The sequence below is a fragment of the Chrysemys picta genome, chromosome 3 (assembly GCF_011386835.1).
Source record: "Chrysemys picta bellii isolate R12L10 chromosome 3, ASM1138683v2, whole genome shotgun sequence".
In the NCBI taxonomy this organism is placed as follows: Eukaryota; Metazoa; Chordata; order Testudines; family Emydidae; genus Chrysemys; species Chrysemys picta.
Window position 1 is genome coordinate 124,651,038 of NC_088793.1, and position 16,411 is coordinate 124,667,448.

At 38.8% G+C, this 16,411-nt stretch overlaps 1 protein-coding gene across 10 annotated transcripts in view; it reads right to left on the reverse strand.

Annotated features, from left to right (window-relative positions):
* Positions 1-16,411, reverse strand: part of PDE10A (phosphodiesterase 10A) — a 548,616-nt gene that overhangs the window by 125,987 nt on the left and 406,218 nt on the right. The gene's annotated exons all lie outside the window — the stretch shown is intronic.

Here is a 16,411-nt window from a genome sequence, read left to right on the forward strand (position 1 = left end):
TCTAACTCTATAAATAAGTAACATTTTATAGTTATTAAGAGTTATATAAACTGTGTTTTAATAAATGTCTACAAATGTTCCACAATGAGCTTAAAGATGGTGCCTATAAGTCTCTTGGAATAAACTTATCTCATAGACTAATCAAGGCATACATATGACTGTGTGCACTCAAGTGCAGATATGTCAAAATGTTCATAATGAACGCTGAATCCACTTGAACTAAGTCTGTGTACAAGGATTACTATAACAGTATATCATGAACCTCCTCTCCTCAACCAATAAAACCCAAGCGCCCCTGCTGCTAATTACTACTGGTGTCTTCAAGAGTAAAAAATCCCCAACTTTAATAGAACCATCAAGGTGTGCAAATACACTTATAGAGTAACAATGGGATCTTATTACTGTAACCCTTGTCCTTCCTCATCCCATCTCCCTTTGTTTCTTCCTCTCTCTCTCTGTCAAGTCAAATTAGATTGTAAACAGATCAGGAAAGGACCATGTCTTTGTTCTATAAAACACTTAACACACTTCTGGCAGCTGAGCAAACAAATAATTAAAATCTAGCTTCATATTAAACTTAAAGATCCAAAAGTTATTTTATTGCTAGACATTGTTCAGGAATTTCAAATGGCAATAGATATCATGCACTCTCTTTGAAAAATGTTACTCTTTACAGATTCAGTGCATGGATGCTGTTACAAGTCACAATGGGATCACAAAAAAGATGTCACTTAGAGATGGCTCCCAAATCGTTACACAGCACAGTTGGGAAGGTGAGAATGAAAGGACTCCACTCAGCATTGGAGGCATCAACATGAGGTACATACAAAGCGTTATTACTACAGGGCTTGTGAGATGCACTTGTGTTACAACTTTGCCCCAAGTACACCTTCAACATAACTGACAAGGTCCATGAACAACATTTCATAATAGACAAAGTTTTCGTATAAAGTCAATTTCAATGCAGTATCAATTTCAGCTTGATTTACAATTATGGAGGCATTGGCTGCTGCTAGGGATCCCGTCCCTAGACCAGTAGTTCTCAACCTGGGGTAGACGTACCCCTAGGGGTATGCAAAGGTCTTCCAGGGGATACATCAACTTATTTAGATATTTGCCTAATTTTACAACAGATTACATAAAAAGAATGAGCGAAGTCAGTACGAACTAAAATTTCATACAGATAATGACTTGTTTATACCATTCTATATGTTATATACTGAAATGTAAGTACAATATTTATATTCCAATGGATTTATTTTATAATTATGTAGTAAAAATGAGAAAGTCAGCAATTTTTCAGTAACAGTGGCACTTTTCTATTTTTATATCTGATTTTGTAAGCAAGTAGTTTTTAAGGGAGGTGAAACTTGGAAATCAGACTCCTGAAAGAGGTACAGTAGTCTGGAAAGGTTGACAGCCACTGGCCTAGGCAACAGAGGCTTGCACACTGCACTGATCAAGATACTGCTCTGCTGTGAAATTGCAAAGTCTATGGCCAAATAATGGTCTCTGCTGTTACGGCTGGCATTAGCACCAACCATACATCTACACTGGATAGCAGAGGAATTCACCAACAACGAATATATAAGCAACAGTAAGTGTCATTCACAATAAATGTGGCTTTAGGAGCTAAACAGACTAACAGAAGCACCTGTTCATGATAATTGGTTATTTGATGATTGATTATTTGATTATTGATTATTTGAAGCAACGAGTTGGGTGGTGGATAGAATAAAAGAGCTGGGAATGAGATGGCATATTCATGTCTTTTAGTAAAGAGCTGCAAATTAAGATGCATTCATAAAACATGCTACTGTAGTTGACAAAGTAGTTTAATGCAGTCTAATTTGCATTTAATTGTCAGCATTTATTTAAATTTTTACAGTATAAAGAAGTGCACAGGATAACTTGACTTTTATGTAATTTTACCTCTTCAAAGCATTAGAACTACTGATGGTCAATAAGATAATAAGGTGAATTTCAATTACTCAAAAGATAAAACAGGCTCACTCTGAAATATTTTTTCAACAGTAGATGAACAGAGACTGGGCAGACAGACTAAATCTATATCTAGCCAAGCACACAGTATAGACTAATCAAATTCCTATAATCATCTATCTGACAAGACTGCTAGAAATGATAGCTATAAAACTGATAGCCCTAATTCACCTAATACTAATTCCTCTCTTACAAATCTTTTAAAATTGATACACTTTGTGTGTGCTTCATAGTCCTCTGTCTTAGACAACCTGAATGTTTATAAAAATCCTGAGTATAAAAAATAATTTACCTTAGTTGACACTCTTTATTAAAGGTCAGTCAGAGATGGAGAGAGATGTGGATACTTGCCTCTTCCCATAGAGACACAAACACATCAATTTGTGGAGCATAATATATATATTACCATTAGCACATCTCCATGGAAAGAGAGGAGTTTACATTCAACTTCAGGTGTTCTGTGTTTCCAGGGAGATAAGTAAATGGCAATATTCACTGCATGACTCACCAACACCAACATATTTTTAAAACCATATATACAATATGTAGAACACATTATCTGGATCTTTGCTGCATTTATTTTTCAATATATGTAGCCAATATGTAAATGACAAAATAAATGCAATGTTAATTCATAGATTAATGAAGTATAAGGCCAGAATGGACCACTGTGATCCTCTAGCGCAATTTTCAATCTTTTTTTCATTTGTGGATCCCAAAAAATTTTTGAATGGAGGTTGGGACGCTTTTGGAAATCTTAAACATAGTCTGTGGACCCTGAGATGTCGCAGAAAACAGGCTGAAAACCACTGTTCTATGGTAACAACAACCTTTCACAGACCTCTTAGACCAGAGGTTTTCAAACTGCAGGGTGAGCCCCGCTGGGAGGGCATGGAGGAATTTTTGGGGAGGGGGTCTGGAGACACCAGGCAGCTCGGGTCGGCAATGCCGGGGGGGCTCAGGGAGGAAGCTCCACCTCCACCCCAATTCACCTCAGCAGACCACCCCACGTGTGGATCAGTGTCAACATTGCTGCACCAATTTCCGCTCCCAGCAGCCTCTGCCCCCAGAGACTGTTGCACACCCCTTTCCCCATCCTGAAAACCGGGGAGGGGCAGGTATTGTGTCTATTTTTGTCTAGGCAGGGGGGCGCAAGCAAAAATTTTAACTCGAAGGGGGGGCTCAGCTCAAAAAGTTTGAAAACTGCTGCCTTAGACATAGTCTGCAGACCCCCAGGGGTCTGAGGACCACAGGCTGAAAACCACTGATCTAGACTGATATCCTGCATAAAACAGGTCAAAGGACTTCCCTGAATTAAGTTCCCATTAGATTTAAAGCATATCTTTTTTTAAAAAATCTGATCTTGATTTTAAAATTTCGAGTGATGAAAAATCCACCACAACCCTTGGTACATTGTTTTAATGGTTAACTACCCTTATTGTTACAAATTTCCAACTTATTTCCAGTCTGAATTTGTTTAGCTTCAACTTCCAGGCTTTGGATCCTGTTACACCTTTGTCTGTTAGATTGAAAACCCTTCTATTATCAAATTTCCATTCTCCATGTAAGTATTTAATTCATAAAATATTAGGGTTGGAAGAGATCTCAGGAGGTCATCTAGTCCAATCCCCTGCTCAAAGCAGGACTAACACCAACTAAATGATCCCAGCCAGGGCTTTGTCAAGCCGGGCCTTAAAAACCTCTAAGGATGGAGATTCCACCACCTCCCTAGGTAACCCATTCCAGTGCTTCACCACCCTCCCAATGAAATAATGTTTCCTAATATCCAACCTAGACCTCCCCCTCTGCAACTTGAGACCATTGCTTCTTATTCTGTCTTGTTCTGTCTGTTAAGAGATGACTGTGATCATGTTATCTCTTAAGCTTCTTTTTGAGAAACTAAACAGATTGAGCTCCTTTCACTACAAGGCATGTTTTCAAATCCTTTAAACAGTCTAGAGGTCTTCTCCAGTTTATAAAAATCCTTCCTCAATTGTGGGCATTAGAAATGGACACAGTATTCCAATAGTGGCTGCTGTAGTGTGAATACAGAGTACAGTACAAAGGTAATATAACCAATTGTACTCCTGCTCCATATTCCCTTGTTTATACATCACAGGATCACCTAACCCTTTTGGCCACAGCATTTCACTGGGAGCTCATGTTCAGCTGATTATCTACCATAAGCCTAAGTCTTTTTCAGAGTCATTTTTTCCTAGGATAGAGTCCTCCATCCTGTGCGTATGGCCTACATTCTTTGTTCCTATAACTATAACTTTACACTGGTCATACTGAAAAACATACTGTTTGCTGGCATGCAGTTTATCAAGCAGTCCAGATTGTTCTGTATCAGTGACTTGTCCTTTTAATTTTTTACCACTCCCCAATCCTTGTGTCATTTGCAAATTTTATCATTAATGATTTTATGTTTTCTTCCAGGTCACTAATTAAAACATTAAATAGTGTAGGGCCAAGAACCAACACCTGTGGGACTACACTAGAACACACTTGCTTGATGATGATTCTTTATTTACAATTACCATTTAAGACTTGTGTTGTTTGCACTGATGTTGTAGCCATGTTGGTCCCAAGATGTGAGAGACACAAGGTGGGTGAGAGAACCTTTTATTGGACCAACTTCTGTTGGTGAGAGAGAGAAGCTTTCGAGCTTGACAGAGCTTTTTTTCAGGTCAAGAATTGCTCTGTGAAGCTCAAAAGCTTGTCTCTTTCACCAACAGAAATTGGTCCAATAAACGATATTACCTCACTCATCTTGCCGCTCTCAGTTTAAGATGTATCAGTAGCCAGTTTTTAATCCATTTACTATGTGCCATGTTGAATGTGCCATATCTTTCTAGTTTCTTAGTCTCATAGACTCATAGACTTTAAGGTCAGAAGGGACCATTATGATCATCTGGTCTGACCCCCTACATGATGCAGGCCACAAAGCCGTCCCTACCCTTTCCCTTGACTCTGCTGTTGAAGTCCCCAAATCCTGTGGCTTAGAGACTTCAATTCGCAGAGAATCCTCCTGCCAGCAATCCCTGCCCCATGCTGCGGAGGAAGGCGAAAAACCTCCAGGGCTTCTGCCAATCTACCCTGGAGGAAAAGTCAAAATATTGTGCAGGACCAAGTCAAATGCCTTACAGAAGTTTATTATGTCAACACTTCTACCTTTATCAAGCAAACTTGTAACCGCATCAAAAAAAGATATCAAGTTAGTCTGACAGAATCTATTATTTGGTTGGCATTAATTACATCACCCTCCATTAATTCTTTATTAATAAAGTCCTGTATCAGCTGTTACATTATTTTGCCCAGAATCGATGTCAGGTTGACAGGCCTATAATTACCACCACACTAGGCTTGTGCTTATGCATTATGATACAGTCTTCAGTTACATGATCACATACTATTTTTTCCCATGACATTTGCCTCATTCAGTGCATAGGACAGACAGTGATCATTATATGGGTAGCTATTCAATATATTGTTTTATCCTCATCATTTAATGTGTGGTCCTAGGCTTTATTTACTGGACACCATGCAAATCCTGCATTGCATACAGAATTATTAATTTCCTTGTGGACTCTTCTATGGTGTTCCATCCAAGAGCATCAAAAATATTAATGAATTTATCTTCACAACATCCCTCTGAAGTGTGGGAATGATATTATTATCCCATTTTAAAGAAGGAAAACTAAGGCATAGAGGAATGAAAGCTAAATTTGTCAAGTATCCACTTAGTCTGGAGTGCCCAGGGTGCAATCCCTATGGCCTGATTTTTCAGAGAACTTAGCATTATATAGCACCTTTATATGTTCAGAGCAGTGGTCCCAAGTTGCAGTTGTGAGTGAGCGCTCAGCACTTCTGCAACTCTGACTCCAAAAGTTTCAAATTGCACAACCAGAAAATGAGAATCACAATTAGTGGCCACTTGTGAAAAGTTTGGCTTGGGAAATGCAGAGATAGAATCCAACTCCCCAGGGCAGCATTCAGCACCCTTAACCATGAGGCCATCTTTTCTCTTCCTGCAATCCCTTGCCTGAGTCACTACACACCTTCCAACTGCTGCAACAAATGAAGCAGTGGTCCTATAGCTAACAGCTCTTTCACTATGCAACCCCGATTCATCCCCTGATAAAAGCATACTAAGGCATAAGAGGATTCAGTGATTGATCGCTAAAGTTAGACAAAGTCAGACTAACTTTTAACAGCAATAATCATTTACCATAGGAATAATTTACCTAGTGATATTGTGAAGTCTCCATCATTAGACGTCTTTAAATAAAGAGTGGATGTCTTCATATAAGATATGTTCTAGCTTAGGGGTTCCCAAACTGTGGTGCATGTACTACTGGTGATACCTGAACTTCATGTTCCATCCATTTACCTCATAAAATTTTTTAAGGTGATACATGAACCAGTAAAGTTTGCGAGCCTATGCTCTAGCTCAACCAGAAGTTAATGGCTTGATGCAGGAAATACTTTGTGAGGTTTTATGTCATCAGTTATGCAAGAGGTCAGACTAATGATCTTAAATGGAACTTTCTTCCTGACCTTCATACTTATAATGGGGAAGGGAAGGAATGGAGATACGTAAGGAAATAAGGAAGAAGATTAAGGGAAGGAGAAGAGTGAAGAAGGATAGAAAATGAATTATTTCTCTCTCATAATGTCATGTTGGTATATGTGACAATGCTTGGGGCATCTGAAATGCTACTGAGTCGGTTACGTAGCCAGCCAACTTTACTATTTCCAACTAGAAGTAAGCCATTTTATAAAGCAGGGTATGCTCACAACTTTCTTTCTAATCCTACCAGTCTTCATGGTACCTTACATTTAAGAGAAGACTCCCCAGATACTTGTGAAAATTATAAATGGTAGGCTTGGATGATAAACTGTAAAGCTAACAATTACTATCCCAGTGCCATATTGTAAGTGGAACACTGCCCAAACAATTCACATATTCACTGTTCATTTTTGGCAAGTATTCATGCTTGTTTGTATATCCTGGGGACGTAAGCACAGCAGGGCTGCATCAGGATGAAACAGCATGCTTACAGCATCAATGAAGCATGAATACAGCCTAAATATAAAACATGGAGGTTATTAACATGCTGCCATGTCATTTCCTTTTGCACAGTCTGATGAGGTATCAGAATTGCAGCGAGTTATGGAATGTTGCTACTAGAGTAATACTCCCCACTTTTTGAATATATTTACTGCTCTTTCATATATACAGTTTGGAAGTACGTCATTAACCTGCAGAACAAACTAGTATTAGCAACTGGGTGGTTTGAAGCTGTAGAGCTCCACAAAATAGGCAAACCCTCCATAGGCTCCTTCCTCCTATTTTTACGGGCTGACAGCAAACTGCCAGATTTTTACCACACATATACACTGATACAAGAACGTTCCTGCTAAGTAGAAACATTTGGCAGTTAGCTACCTTTCACACATTAAAAGTCTGTGGACAAATTGCAAATGACACATCTCTATATTGCATCATTTAGTACAAAGTTCTTCCAAATAAAACCTTTAAAAATGTAGGCTGTACAAAAACCCAGAAAATAAATGAAGGGAAAACAAAATCATACCTTACTTTAAAACCATACACTTTAGTATTCCCTTTGTTGTACCCTTATTATTAACATGCCCACAACACAGCAGAAAAACAATTCCCTTTTCATACCATACCCACAGGTACTGAGAAATTACCTACTTCCTATTGGTAACAACCCATCAATTACTCTCAAAGACTCGCTTGTGTACGAAAGGAGATTGGGATGAAAGGAAGAGATTAATGTAATAGAAGTCAGTGTAGTTTACTCTAAAGTTGAACATTATAATGTGTGGTATTGCAAAAGAAACAATTCCCATTCTATTTTGGACCACAAAAGAATTGTTTTTCACGATGCAGCACTGGACAGATTTGCTTTTAATATAAGCCCTAAAGGACTAGTGGACAAATTCTCTCTTCTGTGCAGAAGACAACCTCAGGATTTGGGAATGACTGAGTCTTTTGGTGCACGTCCCAAAGTTTTATAGCCATTAAAACACAAACTGTCAACATCACATGTCAAGATATTCAAAGTAAATATCCTACAAGACCTATGAGTCTATGAATCTAAATTAAACTCCCAAGTTCTCAAGCAGCATTTTTCTTACTTTGCCTATCTGTAAATTTCTACTATCACTGATGGAAATATTTTTCTGTCAGTTTGTATGTGTATGGCGAAATTGATATTTACTGACATTTACCATTAAAAATCTAATCCTTTCAAGTCTAGGTGTAATGTAGCTGAGTCTGGATGGCACAGTTGCCCCTCCTTCTGGGAGATTACCTCCAAAAGAAGAGGTACATATATATTGGCAGATGAATGGATAGATTCACTGGGGCTGAATATCAGAACTGATTATCATGGCTGAATCCTGTCTGAGCTTCCAGATGGCCCTTGGTACCAGTGGGATAGGTAGGCCGATGTACATTATTCCTGGAGCCAGGGTATCACAAAGGCATTTAACAGAGATCTTGGGATCTGGCTCCCTCTGGAGCAGAACATGTGGCATTTTGTGTTCTCATTCTTTGCAAATAGGTTTATAATTAGGTGATCTCACTTGTCATATGTCCTGTACGATGGTGTCTTTGACTATTCATGGTCATTTGCAAAATGCTTGCTGAGGTGGTCTTCCAGGATATTCCGCAGCCTGGCTGCAGAAACAGAATTAAAGGCACAACTGTAAAATATGCGAAGGAAAGATAGTACAAATAGTAAGAGTCCAATATGGCTCTTTCAGGAGCTCTTTAATTACCTCAAACTCGAAAAAGAATCCTACAGAAAGTGGAAATATGGAAAAATTGATAAGGAGGAGTACAAAAGAACAGCACAAACATGTAGGGACAAAATCAGAAAGGTGAAGGCACAAAACGAGTTACACCTAGCAAGGAACATAAAAGGCAATAATAGATTCTTTAAACACAGAAGGAGCAAGAGACAGATGAAGGGAAGCATAGGTCCTCTACTTAGCAGTGAAGGAGAGCAAGTATCTGATCATATCAAGAAGGCTGAGGGGTTTAATGCCTATGTTGCTTCAGTCTTCATTAAAAAGCTTAATGGTGACCACATACTCAACACAATTAATATTTACTGAAAGGGGGAATGAACACAAGCCAGAATGGGGAAAGAGTAGGTTAAAGAATATTTAGATAAGTTAGATGTATTCAAGTAGGCAGGACCTGATGAAAGTCATCCTAGGGCAGCGTTTCTCAAATGCGACCACTGTGGCCGCATGCAGCCAGCCAACACTCAGGCTTCTGGGTGGTGATTGGGGTGGGGCAAAGAAGTGGCTCCTCCCCTGGGACTGCCAGCAAAGGTTGGGCCCTGCCCCCCTCTGGAGCCACAAACACCAGAGGAGCAGGCAGCTGGTGTGAGTTCCCCACCTTCCTGGGGGCGGACTTCCGGCTTCAGCCCTGAGGTGGCAAGCTCTGGGCATGTGGTAGTGGATTCAGGTGCCAGCCCCAGGCTCATGACTCAAACATTGCCCCTGGCCCGCGCTGCCTTCCCCAGTCCTCCATCCATTCCCCCACTGCCCCAGGCCCCTGCTGCCTCCCTATCCATCTCCCCATCCAGGACTTAATTTGTCCCCTGGCTTGCTGGGGGTGAGTAAGTCTGCTGTGAAAAGTGATATTTGTATATTTGTTAATATCACTTTTCAGTGCCTCCCAGCTAGCTAGAAGATTTACTAGCTAGCAAATCTAAAAAATAAAGAAACCAAAAAAAGCAAAAGAAACAACAACAAAAAAAGACAAGAACATGCAAAGCACCTTATTTGTGTTTCTATTCCGTTTAGGTTCAGTAAAGAAGAGAGACAACCATACATTATTTTTATTATTGAGTCAGCAAACAAAACCCTACATAAATAAATTGCAATGATTTGGACATGTACATGTGCATATTTATTTGTTTTTCCTAAAATTAATTAAGTTGTTTTAGGAAAAAATGTCAGAGTTGGTGGCTGCACTCTGAGGCCATAAAATAATTTGTTGTGAGAATCCTTATCCTATGCTACTTAAGGAAATAGCTGAAGCAATCTTAGAACCATTAACAATTATCTTCAAGAACTCGTGGGGTCTGAGTAAAGAGCCAGAGGACTGGAGAAGGGCAAACAAAGTACCTATCTTTAAAAAGGGGAATTAAGAGGACCTGGAGAATTACAGACCAATCAGCCTAACTGCGATGCCCAGAAAGATACTGGAACAAATTATTAAACAATCATTTTGTAAGCACCAGAGGATAATATGGTTATAAGAAATAGCCAATGATGAATTTGTCCAGAATAAATCACACCAAACCAACCTAATTTCCTGCTTTGACAGGATTACTGGCCTAGTGGATAGGTGGAAAGAAGTAGATGTGATATATCTTGATTTTTGTAAGACTTTTTTTGGCACAGCCCCATATGATATTCTCATAAGCAAACTAGGGAAATGGGGTCGAGAGGAAATTACTAGAAGATGAGTATGCAATTGGTTGAAAGGCCATACTCAAAAGAATAGTTATCAGTGGTTTGCTGTCAAACTGGGAGTGGATATCTAGTGGGATCCCACAGAGATCAGTGCTGGGGCTGGTACTATTCAATGTTTTCATTAATGACTTTGAAAATGGAGTGAAGTGTTTGCTTATGAAATCTGAAGACAACACCAAACTGGGAGGGGTTGCAAACACTTTAGAGGACAGGATTAGAATTCAAAAATGACTTTGACAAATTAGAGAATTGGTCTGAAATCAATAAGATGAAATTTAATTAAGACAAGGACAAAGAACTTCACTTAGGAAGGAAAAATCAAATGCACAACTACAAAATGGGAATAACTGGCTAGACGGCAGTAATGCTGAACAAGATCTGGGGATAATAGTGGATCACAAATTGAACATGTGTCAACAATGTGATGCAGCTGCCAAAAAGGCTATCATTATGGGGAATATTAACAGGACTGTTAGACATGGGAGGAAATTGTCCCACTCTACTCTGCACTGGTAAGGCCTCAGCTGGACTACTGTGTCCAATCCTGGGCACCATAATTTAGGAAAGATGTGGATAAATTGGAGAGTCCAGAGGAGAGCAACAGAAATGATAAAAGGTTTAGAAAATCTGTCCTATGATGAAAGGTTAAAAAAACTAAGCATGTTTAGTCTTGAGACAAGAAGACTGAGGAGGAACCTGATAACAGCCTTCAAATATGGTAAGGGCTGTTATAGAGAGGACAGTGATCAATTGTTCTCCATGTTAGCTGAAGATAAGACAAAAAGCCTGCTTAATATGCAGAAGGGAGATTTAAATTAGATATTAGGAAAAACCTTCTAACTATAAGGGTAGTTAAGCTCTGGAACTAGCTTCCACAGGAGGTTGTGGAATTCTCATCATTGGAAATTTTTAAGAACAGGTTGGACAAACAACTGTCAGAGATAGTCTAGGTTTCCTGTCCTGCTTCAGAGCAGGGGGCTGGACGTGAGGTCCCTTCCAGACCTTCATTTTAATGATTTTATTACGTCTATTTGTAGATACACAGACTTCAACTAACTTTGCATGCAGTGAAGCCTGAATGCAGTGTCACATATATGCAGGAGGCCATACATCCCAGCAATCTGAGGAAGTCTCTTACTGATGTCTGTAGATGAGCTTGTAGCTAATTGACAAGATCCACTATGTTGTCAAAAGTATCTTGAGGTGAATAATCCTTTGCTGTGGTGAAGTCTAGTATTGCCTGTATGAATTCTATCCTCTGGGTAAGCACTGACTTCTCTTTATTGACTCTGAGATCTAGTGAGGTGAAAAGTTGGAGTATCTGGTGATTGTGGAGATTTCCCTTGAATTAACCAATCAATCATCGAGGTATGGAGAAACTTTGATTCCTGGTTTCTAAGGTAAGCCGCCACCACTGCAATGCATTTAATGAAATCCCTTAGCGCTGTTAATAGCTGAGGTAGCACTCTGTCCTGATGATGGAAATTCCTCACATGGAATCTCAAGTATTTCCTGTGAACAGGATGGATTCCTATGTGAAAATAGCAACAGAGGGTCCTGTGGCACCTTTAAGATTAACAGAAGTATTGGGAGCATAAGCTTTCGTGGGTAAGAACCTCACTTCTTCAGATGCAAGTAAAGTATGTAAAGTACTTGCATCTGAAGAAGTGAGGTTCTTACTCACGAAAGCTTATGCTCCCAATACTTCTGTTAGTCTTAAAGGTGCCACAGGACCCTCTGTTGCTTTTTACAGATTCAGACTAACACGGCTACCCCTCTGATATGTGAAAATAGGTATCTTGGAGGCTGAGAGCTGTGAACCAATCTAGGGAGGGGATTATAAAGGCCAGAGTTATTATCCTGAACTTGAAGCTGCAGATACATGTGTTTAGCCATATTAAGTCCAGAATTAGGTGTTAGCCCTCCATTTTCTTCAGTAAACAACCTTCCTTCTGTATTTTAGAGGCACTCAGACCACTGCTCTGTGGCTTATAAGTGACTCCCCTCTTCATATAACAGGCTGTCATGACAGAGGTCCCTGAAATGAAAGAGGGTAGGGAAGGTCTGGAATCATATAGAATACTCCACCCTCCACAATCGCTAAGACTTAAAGATCTGTAATGATAATGTTCTAGGTCCTTCCAAAATAAAATAAATGGTACCCAATAAAATAAGAGGGCAGTGAAAAGATCTTCCTGAAGATGTACACAGCTCCCCACCACTGAGTCAAATTGACTGCCTTGCTGATGATGTTACAGAGTAAGTCCCTGATGAAGAAGAGGCAGATAGTCTCTATCTCTGATACCTCTTTCTCCTTACAAGAAGTTAAGATGACCTCCGATGAGCGTAATAGCTCTGTTAAGAATAGGGCTATGACTTTCTCCTCTAAGCAGGTGGTTAGATACCTAAAGATCTCAATGTTGCTCAAGAATATTCAAATGAGCATAGAGCCTCATCAGTCTTAATATTAAATAAGTGACAGCCTTCAAACAGAACATCTTTTATTGTTGTCTGTACCTCCGTAGGCATGCCAGAAAACTGTAACCTTCAGGATCTCCTGAGGCCATGGAACCTCAGAGACAAGAGACTTAAATTCTTCCCTGCTGTGATGATGAAATTTGTCTATGAATTTAGAAGCACTGTCCCAATTCAAATAATCCTATTTTGTGGTCACTTCTAACCCTATCTGTGACACTCTGTACCTCAAAGCAGCACCCTGGAGCCCCCATATTCACCACTGTGATATGATTATGATAGGTTTTTTTTGTAGAAAGTGTGCCTTGTGAGGTATCATTTGAGATGTCATGATCTGTTGAACATTACCATCCTGTTGAATTATGTGCATTACCATTGTATCTGAACTTATGAAATTTTGCTATGTGTGTGTTACTGAAATATATTGAGAGGCTGAGAGATGCCCACAGCTGGCCTTTCAGTGGCAGCAAAGGAGCAACTAACACCCTCATGAGAGATTTACATTAGGCAATGTGTTGATGGCCCATTAAGGAGAATTCGCTCTCTCGGTGAACTGCTCCTGAAGCACTTAGACAATGGGGATTGCTTAACTCAGCAGGGGACACAGAACATGTGATCCCTGACTCCATGTTTAAGACAATATCTTTCCATGCTCATGGATTGGGATGGTATAAATTGGAGTCTGTGACATCAGCCCAGGGCCTCTCTCCTACTCCTCCTGATCTGAAGGCAACAAGAACATTTAGTGGAAAAGACCTTGCATTGGAGAGACAGGTCCCAAGCTGAGCACAGAATTAAGCCTGTGTATTAAGAACTGTGAATTGCTTACAACACCTAGTGGGGTGAGAAACTGCTTGATTCAAATCTTACCTAATCTGAAAAAACGTAGAATTTAGACTGCAAATTTATTTTTATTTCTTATGTAACCAACTTTGGCCTCTATGCCTATCACTTATGATTAAGACTAAGATTTTGTCACGGTTATTTTTTACTAAAAGTCATGGACAGGTTACGGGCAATAACCAAATATTCACGGAAGACCATGCATGGAGTGTTTCTGCCCAAAAGTTCAATTTTTTCAGAAAATTAAGAGCACGTAAACCAAAGGGTTATTCATTCAAATTGTTTTGCAACCTTAATGATAGCATTTACTGTCAAGTGTATGCTATAATATACAAAAAATTAATTGCAAGCTGAATTTGTATGGAATGGATCTGCTGTTTAATTGCCTTCCTATGTAGATTAATATTCAATACACCAGTTACATCATGGCATGCCTCCATCTGTCCACACATTGAGTTTGCAGCTCTTCATGCTTACTTTGAGAGAAGCTAGTTAACCTTTCTGCCTAATTTTCTTGGAATTAATTATATATATACACACATATACATACACACACACACCAGAATGTTGCAAAAATTCAATTTTAGAGACAATTCCAGGTTTAGGAAAGAAGAGATAAAACTCAGCCAATGTCTAGAAGGCACCACTGGATGTCCTTCATATGCACTTAAATATCAAATGGAGCTGCAGATTACGTTACAAACCATATGTATAAATATGTGAATCACAGATGTGAAAGATCCTAATGTAACCAAAGCAGGAAGTGTCAATGCTTCAATTTTTCTGCTTTGTGATATATTACAGTGGTTCTTAACCTTTCTGTGCAGCTAGCCTGCACATTCCTAAAATTGTTCCTCAAGAATAAATGTTAGAGTGTCTTCTTTCTGTTTGTCTTAGTTCTAGGATAATTTGTTCTCTTCATATTTCTTTTAGTTTGTGTTCCTCTCACTTGTTTTGCATGCCTCAGAATTGTCTGTTATTTTGTTGTGTCTCTGTACAATATTTTGTTCTGAATTGTTACTAGATAGATCATTTTCTATGATAAGTGAAGTTATAAGGTCTTTCTTCTCTTTTCCTGAATTGTTGTATTCAGTCTTTTGTGTGTATTTTTTTCATATGCATTTTTCCATCCTCTTTTGGGGTCTTCTGTTTTCTTCTTTTTAGTGCCAAGGGTAGAAAGGGAAATTTGAGAATGTTGTGAAGGCCAAAACCATAATGGGGTTCAAGAAAGAATTAATTCAAAAAAGTTCATAGGGGATAGGTCCATCAATGGCTATTAGACAAGGTGGTCAGGGATACAACTCAATGCTCTGGGTGTCCCTAGTCTCTGATTGCCAGAAGCTGGGTGTGGATGACAAAGGCTGGATTACTCAATGATTGCCTGTTCTTGTCTTTCTTCTGAAGCACCTGACACTGGCCACTGTCAGAAGATAGGATACTGATCTAGATGGACCATTGGTCTGACCAAGTATAGCCATTCTTATGAGAAGGAAAAACAGTTGGCGTGCATTACAATGGTGCAAGTCATATTTTGCACACATGACTACAGGCTTCCAAGAACAACCTTAATTTCAAAGAACTGAGCAATTTGGAGTAGTTTTAAAATATAAATATCTGCCTGTACAACTCCACAGAGCCAAGAATGTGTACAACCACACCTCCCCTGCATAGCAAAGAGAATTTTCAAAGCCCAATAGTGAGCATTTTTTCAACTCTGAGCTGCATATTACTTACATATGGAAGGCAATCCCTTATTTCTGAACTCCTTTCCATTGTGCTCAACAGCATTTGCTTACTGTAGGTATATGGTAAACTACATAATAGTAAATATGAAAGAATCAACACATGTATGAAAAGGCAATCTAGATGTTCAAGTAATCCTCTAAACTTGTATAATAATATTTTTCTATAGATACTAGGCAGAGATTTAAGTATATACAAAATCTGTCATGTCCAATTATATCTTCATTTTATTGTTGTCAAGATACACTGTAAGATTTCACTCATTCCAAAATTTCATACTTATCAAGCTTTATGCAACTCATTCAAAGTTTGCATTTGCAGCTAAACAACAGAAGAAAAACATACAGTAGTGACTGCTTCTCATTATAATAGCATCCTTAGGATGTATTCAATATGTTAGTTTTTTAAAAGATTATGATTTTTTGCCATTACAGCTAATATATAGCATATGTGGCTTTCTTTCAGAAATAAAAATAGTCTTTTTGGCTTATGTTTATTTAAAACATTTTCCTTTGCAAAGTCCAAAATGGAATAGCTGAAGTATTTTTGTATGTACAATGGTCCATTTAGGGCAATTGCTTCTGAAGCCTTGGCAGGTCCTACTCATAATTTCATCTACAGGATATTTTATTAACAAATATGTATAATTAATAACATTCTCCTGTTATTTATTAATTGTGGTTTCCTCCTCTATAGACTGGGGAGTGTAATATTTTCCTATCTTACAAGAAGGCTGTGATCATTAATGAATGTTTGTATAAAGTTTTGAAAATATAAAAAGTGTTATATAAATGCAAATTAATAATAATTTGAAGGAAAT